The sequence below is a fragment of the Cynocephalus volans genome, chromosome 12, assembly GCF_027409185.1.
Source record: "Cynocephalus volans isolate mCynVol1 chromosome 12, mCynVol1.pri, whole genome shotgun sequence".
NCBI lineage: Eukaryota > Metazoa > Chordata > Mammalia > Dermoptera > Cynocephalidae > Cynocephalus > Cynocephalus volans.
The window spans coordinates 17,733,792-17,742,037 of record NC_084471.1 but is presented as its reverse complement, the minus strand read 5'-3'; the positions used below and the strand labels follow the sequence as shown (position 1 = coordinate 17,742,037).

Genomic DNA, 8,246 nt, shown 5'->3' with positions numbered 1-8,246 from the left:
GTATCACATTTATTGATTTGCGTATGTTGAACCAACCTTGCATCCCTGGGATGAATCCCACTTGATCGTGGTGAATAATTTCACATATGTGTTGCTGTATTCTGTTTGCTAGTATTTTAGTGAGGATTTTTGCATCTATATTCATTAAGGATATCGGCCTGTAGTTTTCTTTTTTGGTTATATCTTTACCTGGTTTTGGTATCAGGATGATGTTTGCTTCATAGAATGAGTTTAGGAGATTTGCGTCTGTTTCAATCTTTTGGAATAGTTTGTAAAGAATCGGTGTCAATTCCTCTTTGAATGTTTGGTAAAATTCTGCTGTGAATCCATGTGGTCCTGGGCTTTTCTTTTTCTGATAACAGCTTCAATCTTCTTTATTGTTATTGGTCTGTTCAAATTTTCTACGTCTTCATGGTTCAGCTTTGGGAACTTGTGTGTGTCCAGGAATTTATCCATTTCCTCCAGATTTTCAAATTTATTGGCGTATAGTTGTTTATAGTAGTCTCTAATGATTCCTTGTATTTCAGATGAATCAGTTGTAATATTGCCTTTTTCATTTCTAATTTTTGTTATTTGAGTCTTCTCTCTTCTTTTTTTTGTTAGCCATGCTAATGGTTTGTCAATTTTATTTATCTTTCTGAAAAACCAACTTTTTGATTCATTGATCTTTTGAATTGTTTTTTGGGTTTCAATTTCATTCAGTTCTGCTCTGATCTTAATGATTTCTTTCCATCTGCTAACTTTAGGTTGGGATAGTTCTTGTTTTTCTAGTTCTTTAAGGTGAAGTGTTAGGTTGTTCACTTGCCATCTTTCCATTCTTCTGAAGTGAGCGTTCAATGCAATAAATTTCCCCCCTAATACTGCTTTTGCAGTATCCCACAGGTTTTGGTATGATGTATCATTGTTTTCATTAGTTTCAATAAATTTTTTGATTTCCTGCTTGATTTCTTCTTGGACCCATATGTCATTAAGTAGAATGCTGTTTAATTTCCATGTGTTTGTATAGTTTCCAGAGTTTTGTTTGTTATTAATTTCTAGTCTTAATCCATTGTGGTCTGAGAAAATACATGTGATAATTGCAATTTTTTTGAATTTGTTGAGACTTGATTTGTGACCTAATATGTGATCTATCCTGGAGAATGATCCATGTGCTGATGAGAAGAATGAATATTCTGAGGTGGTTGGATGGAATGTTCTGTAGATATCTGCCACGTCCAATTGGTCTAGAGTATTGTTTAGATCTTTTGTTTCTCTGCTGATTCTTTGCCTAGATGATCTGTCTAATATTGACAGTGGGGTGTTCAGGTCCCCTGCTATTATGGTATTAGTGTCTCTTTCCTTCTTTAGGTCTAATAGAGTTTGTTTTATAAATCTGGCTGCTCCAACATTGGGTGCGTACATATTTATGATTGTTATGTCTTCTTGATGGATCAGTCCTTTTATCATTAAGTAGTGTCCCTCATTGTCTCTTTTTATGGTTTTTAGTTTAAAGTCTATTTTGTCAGATATAAGAATAGCTACTCCAGCTTGTTTTTCTTTTCTGTTTGCATGGTAAATCTTTTTCCATCCTTTCACTCTTAGTCTGTGTGAATCTTTATGGGTGAGGTGGGTCTCTTGTAGGCAGCATATAGTTGGGTCCTCCTTTTTGATCCAGTCAGCCAGTCTGTGTCTTTTGATTGGGGAATTTAAGCCTTTTACATTAAGAGTTGTTATTGAAAGGTGTTGATTTATTCCTAGCATTTTATTGGTTGTTTGGTTGTCTTAGGTGTCTTTTGTTCCTTGCTTTCTGATTTACTGTTTGGTTTCTGTGTTTGTTGGTTCCTTAGGTTGTAGATAGCGTTTTTGTTTGTTTTCTCTTCATGAATGCCATTTTTATTATACTAGTGGATTTTGATTTTTCTTTGGTTTTTATGGCAATGGTAGTTATTTTTCAGGAACCAAACCCAGTACTCCCTTGAGGATTTCTTGTAAGGGTGGTCGTGTGGTAGTGAAATCCCGCAGTTTTTGTTTGTCTGAGAAATATACTATTTGCCCTTCATTTCGGAAGGATAGCCTTGAAGGGTAAAGTATTCTTGGCTGGCAATCTTTGTCTTTTAGTATTTTGAATATATCATCCCATTCCTTTCTAGCTTTTAGGGTTTGTGATGAAAAGTCTGATGTTAGCCTGATTGGGGCTCCCTTATAGGTGATTTGACGCTTCTCTCTTGCAGCTTTTAAGATTCTCACTTTGTTTCTGAGTTTTGCCAGTTTGAGTATAACATGTCTTGGAGAAGGCCTTTTTGGGTTGAATACGTTTGGAGATCGTTGAGCTTCCTGGATCTGAAGATCTGTGATTTTTCCTATACCTGGGAAGTTTTCTGCCACTATTTTATCGAATATGTTTTCAATGGAATCTCCATTTTCCTCCCCTTCTGGAATACCCATGACTCGGATATTTGAGCGCTTAAGGTTGTCTGATATCTCTCTCAGATTTTCTTCAATGTCTTTGATTCTTTTTTCTTTCTTTTCGTCTGCTTGTGTTATTTCAAACAGCCCATCTTCAAGTTCAGAGGTTCTCTCTTCTACTTCGACAAGCCTGCTGGTTAAACTCTCCGTTGTGTTTTTTATTTCGCTGAATAACTTCTTCAGTTCAGCAAGTTCTGCTACATTTTTTTTCAGGACATTGATTTCCTTGTACATTTCCTCTTTCAGGTCCTGTATACTTTTCCTCATTTCATCATGATGTCTAGCTGAGTTTTCTTGTATCTCATTCAGTTTCCTTAGAATTATCACTTGAAATTCCTTGTCAGTCATTTCAAGGGCTTCTTGTTCTATAGGATCTAGAGTTTGAGATTTATTAACTTTTGGTGGTGTACTTTCTTGATTTTTTATATTTCTGGTATCTTTTTTTTGATGTTTATTCATTGTGGCAGGGGGTTTCACAGTCCACCAGTTTGAGACTATTGACTAACTAAGATGTTGCTGTGGTTGCCAATTTGGTATGGCTACCTCCGTGACTGCTCAGTTGGCCTTTAGTGCCTTGTGTGTATGGTTGCCTCTGGTCTTGGGCCTCTCCAGGGAGCCACCTTTCTGGTCAGCTTGGACTCTGCTGGGCTGCTGGATCACATACCACAGGGTGTGTGATCTCTGTTGAGCTTTCACTTCCCGTGCAGGACTTCTCCCTGTTCCGTGTGCTCTGGCCCGGGCTGTTGGATCGTGCAGTGGCGACCCCACAGGGTGTGTGGGTTCTGTCTAGTCTCCGCCTCCCTGGCCGCATGTCTCCCCGCTCTGTGTGCACTGGGCTGGGCTGGGACGTGTAAGTATGGCCAATTCTTGTGAAGTTTCACAGGCTCTTGGAAAGGTGTGTTCTCTATGAGTACAAAGTATTGCTTTATTTAATATGTCGTTTAGATATTCTATAACCTTACTGAATTTTTTTTCTTCACTTTATCTGAGTATTAAAGTGTCTTCTTGTTAGTGTGTTTCTATTGATGTCTTGTATGTTTATAATTTCTACTTAAAGTTGCTGTTTTTAGTGTATAGTCATAAGTATTACATTTTCAGAGTAAATTTTTCTCTCTAATGTTTATGAGTTGTACTTGTTATGTTTGATGCTTCTTGACCTGGATTCTATTTTGTCTGATAATAATATGATTATGAGTGCTTCTTTTGTTTGCATTTGCCTATTATATATTTGCTAATCCTTTTATTTTTTTTGTCTTTTAGTTTATAACCTTTCTGAATCACTTTGTTTAAGGAGTGTCTGTTAAGTACAGCATAGGAGGTGTTTTGCTTTATGAAAAGAAAATCTTTGTCTTTTAAAATTTAAAGGACATGTGCCACAATATGGATGAACCTTGAAAAAATTATGCTAAGTGAAAGAAGCCAGACACAAATGGCCATATATTGTATGATTCCATTTATATGAAATTTCCAGGATAAGAAAAATAGAGACAGAAAATAGGTTGCAGATTGACTAGAGCTGGGAGCATATAGGAAGAATGGGAAGTGACTGCTAATGGGTATGAGGTTTCTTTTGGGGGTGATAAAAATGTCCTAAAATTACATAGTGGTGATGATTGTCCAACTCTGTGAAAATACTAAAAAAACACTGAATTATTCAACTTAAACGGGTAAATTATTTTGGTATGTGAATTGTATCCCAATAAAGCTGTTATTTAAAAAAAAAAAATTGGATGAAGGAAGAGCCATGTGTGGCTGGTATTGTGGCTGTCAGTCAGGCTGCACTTGATTCTTCAACACCCAGTTTTCTCAGCCCCATCATCATGCTAGTATGGGGTAGGATCTTGCCAGGAAAATGTCTGATGAATTTTCCATGGCAGATGCTCTATCTGAACAGGCCCTTGCCCAAGACTCTGCTGTGAGCAATGGGAAAACCTGCTCAACCTCCTCAAAGCTGGCCAGATTCCAAACCTTGGAAGAACCCAAGTGCTTTGCCTTCTATGCCATCTGGACTCCTACCAAGTGCAACACTTTTCGCTGTGCCTTCTGAACCTCCACCAACAGGATTGCATCCCTCTGTGCCCCCCACTGAACTGCTCCTGGCTCCCCTAGCCCTCTTTCCTCTTTCTGGACCATCATGCTCCCCATCTGGTCATCTTTATCCAGCCCCAACTCTTGCAGGCCCTGTCCCCACAAACCATATCCTATACCAAATATGCCCCTTTCCAGAGCTTCCGAGACTATATGGTGCTCTCACAAATCCAGCTACAACTGCTTTTTTAGGTCTATGGATATTCATGTTTCTGAACCATGGGAACCAGTAATGGGAGTGCAGAATCCTCCTCCTAATATACCATATACATCTCCAGGACCACATTCCACTCATCCTTCTCCCGAACACCAGACACTACCACCTATTCCAACGGGGCTCTGTCCCATCTGGAGCCTGGGGACCACCAGCACCATATATTGCCCCTGCAGGATCATACCCTACAACAATTCTTTTTAAGTGCCTTTGGGACCTTCTGTCTGGTGGCCTTATTCTTACCATTAAGTTAACAATGAAGGAAAAGATGACATTTTGCTTTTGAAGGCAGAATATATATATATGAGGTGTATTAGTCTGTTTTTGTGTTGCTATTACAGAATACCTGAGACTAGGTAATTTATAAAGAAAAGAGGTTTATTTGGCTCACAATTTTGGGACAACTGCATCTGGTATGGGCCTCAGGCTGCTTCTACTCATGGCAGAAAATGGCAGTCAGCCGGCGGGCACAAGCAGATCACATAGCGACAGGAAGCAAGAGAGAGGAGGAGGAGAGAGGCTAGGCTCCTTTAAACAACTAGCTCTAGAAGGGAACTAATAGACTGAGAACTCAGTTACTACCTCCCTCCACACCCCCAAGGGAGGGCATTAATCTATTCATGAGAGATCTGCCCCCATGACCCAACACCTCCCAACACTGACTGCCACATTGGGGATCAGATTTCAACATGAGTTTTGGGGGGATAAACATATCCAAATCATATCGTGAGGCTACTTCAAAAAGTTCATAGAAAGATTACTATTGTCTTTTAATTCTATTTTTCCATGAACTTTTTAAAGTTCATATATATATAAACCTGAATGCATAAATAAATTTCGATGGTTTTACTATTCTTAGAGGGCATTCATGAAACAATTCTTGCACCTCTCAGAGTAGATGTGTGTCTCTTGAACTTGGATATACATTTGGAAAAATCAGATAAAAATGCAAATACAGGGTTGGCCAGTTAGCTCAGTAGGTTAGAGCATGGTGTTATAAAACCAAGTTTAAGAGTTTGGATCCCTGTACCAGCCAGGTGCCAAAAAAAAAAAAAAAAAAAAGCAAATCATTCAAATGTGATTTTTATTTACTTTTCACAGAAAGTTTAGAAAGCATTTTAATTATATTGAATAGCTCTTTGATATGATTTGTTTATGAAACCACATAGTTAAAATCTAAGGTAACGTAGATTATTGCTGGAATCTGTAACTTCACTGGCAAAATATTTCAAGTATTTTTCTGTTTCACTACTTCCCTAAATACACTTTTGAAAACAATTATGTTGCCATAATTTAAACAAATGATTGCTCTGTCTATAGGACAAATAAACATGGTCCTCTTGACATTACATTTTGGAGTATACATTTAAAAACTGTCTGTAGCTATTGTCAGGTGTTGAGTTCATTAGTCAGTATTCATTTTAATTCTTGATCTTTCATTAGTACACCTTCCCTTCTTTTTGAGTTTCACCTGATTTGTTTTATTTTCAGCCAGATGAGTTACACCCCTCTAAAACCTTAACTATTTTTGGAAAGTAACATTAAAATAAAAATCCAGGCCAATACATATGTAAATCATGGTTGTCCTACATTGGGATAAATTGCCAACTCTGCCTTTGGATGCAATATCTAATGTAGCAGTCAAGTGTACTTAATGGTAACAAATTAGTATCTGCTCTTCAGTGACAACCAGTAACAGTGCCTTCATCCAGAAAAAAAGTGAGAAGAAAAATCTCATTGCTTTGTACACTTAAATTGTTTCAACAATAAATACTACACTTTTGAAAAAAATCAATTTCTTATAAGTAAAATTGACTCCTAATGCATGTTTATAATGTTTTTTGTATTTTTTGAAGTTGTGATTTTTAATCAACTTTTTAATGACAAATCTAACTTTTGTAATGGTCTATGCATTTAAAATCAAACTGCCTAAGTATGACTTGAAACATATATATTTGTTTGTATTATGAACAGTAAGCAATACGTTTAAGATGTTAGGTTTTATCAACTGCTGTTGGATTTGTAGACAAAGACAAATGTTGCTTTAAGAAGTAATTATAATTGGGAATAGGCTATAGATGTGATACTTGATATTTTTAAAGATAAACTTGTTTGCTTTCATGCATTATGCTTAAAAACTTTAAAACATGTATTTTCATAGCTTAGGAAAGATTAGTTCCCTCTTCTTTCTCTTCCCCGTCTCCCTCCCTATTTTTTCCCCTTTCCTTGTCTTTGAACAATTCAGTCCAAGGCCATTAAGAGGAACTAGTAAGGAAGGAAGACAGGGTTGGGTGAACATGTGCATGCGGGATGGAGACTGTATGAGATTTCAGAACCCATGTAGAGTGAAAAGGATGTTGGTGTAGGAGGGTGGGTGCTCCTGTGCCCAAGTGGGAGAGGAGGGTATGCACAAGGAAGAGGGGGCTGTGGTGTGGATGTTTGAGTACATGGAGTGGGATTAAACAAATAAGTAAATACATTAGAGATAATGTATATAATTATTTATTACTAAATACATCTATCAGAGAAGGAATATACAAACATGGAAAAGGAAAAAGCAAAAATGAACTCTGTGGTGTTGATTTGGAATTGGAGATATTGGTGTGAACTCATGGTTGTCAATATTACAGACATATAGAAGTATAGTTGTGTATATGTGTGTGTGCATGTGTGTACAACCTAATAGCAATGAGCCTACTCAGCGCCAGATCTTAGTTTCTAGATACCATTCTCTACTAAAAGGACTTTTCCTGATGAAATGAATGATTCAGTGCTGGGGCAGGGACAAAGCTGGAACATCTTGTTGTGCCAGAAAGTTAGAAACTGCTCAGAGTTATGGGGACAGAAAAAAGGACATAGAAGCCGACTTGAAGGGGCTCTCACTAGCCAATTCCAGTATCAAAATAATGATAGTAATGGATTATAACCCATCGAATAAAATAGAAATCCATGAGTCCATATTGATTTAAAGAAGTACGTGAAATAACTGAAAGGCTAATGAGTAAAATGGGAATGTTTACCAAGTCTCACAGTACCTCTCTGCACAAGATACTTATTAATTACAAAGGAAAAATTAACATTATAATAGAGAAGATTCCACCTTAAACAAGTGGTCAAAGTGAACATCATGAGACAGATTGAAATCATTAGCCAAATGATAGTTTGAAATGAGAAGAGCATAGCATCACTTCTGTCATACTCCTGCTGTTCTGGTTATCTCTTGCTGCTTGACAAATCACCCCAAATTTATGATGGGAAACAAAACCAACTTACATGCTCACAGATTCAGATTCTGTGGGTCAGTATTTGTATGATGTACAGCAGAGTAGTTGTACCTGCTCTAGTGTCTGAAGCCTCAGTTAGGAAGACTATAACTTTTGGGGATGACTGAAACAGCTGGGGGCTAGAATCATCTGCAGGCTTTTTTACACAGTTTGGTATCTGGGCTGGGATGATTCAAAAGTTGGCTTCAGTTGAGGCTGTCAACAAGAGCATCTGC

The 8,246-nt window shown here is 37.5% G+C and overlaps 1 pseudogene; it reads left to right on the top strand.

Moving 5' to 3' along the window:
- The first annotated feature begins 4,297 nt into the window (after positions 1-4,297).
- LOC134391626 (MAPK-interacting and spindle-stabilizing protein-like) lies at positions 4,298-5,033 on the top strand (annotated as a pseudogene).
- The last annotated feature ends 3,213 nt before the right edge of the window (positions 5,034-8,246 follow it).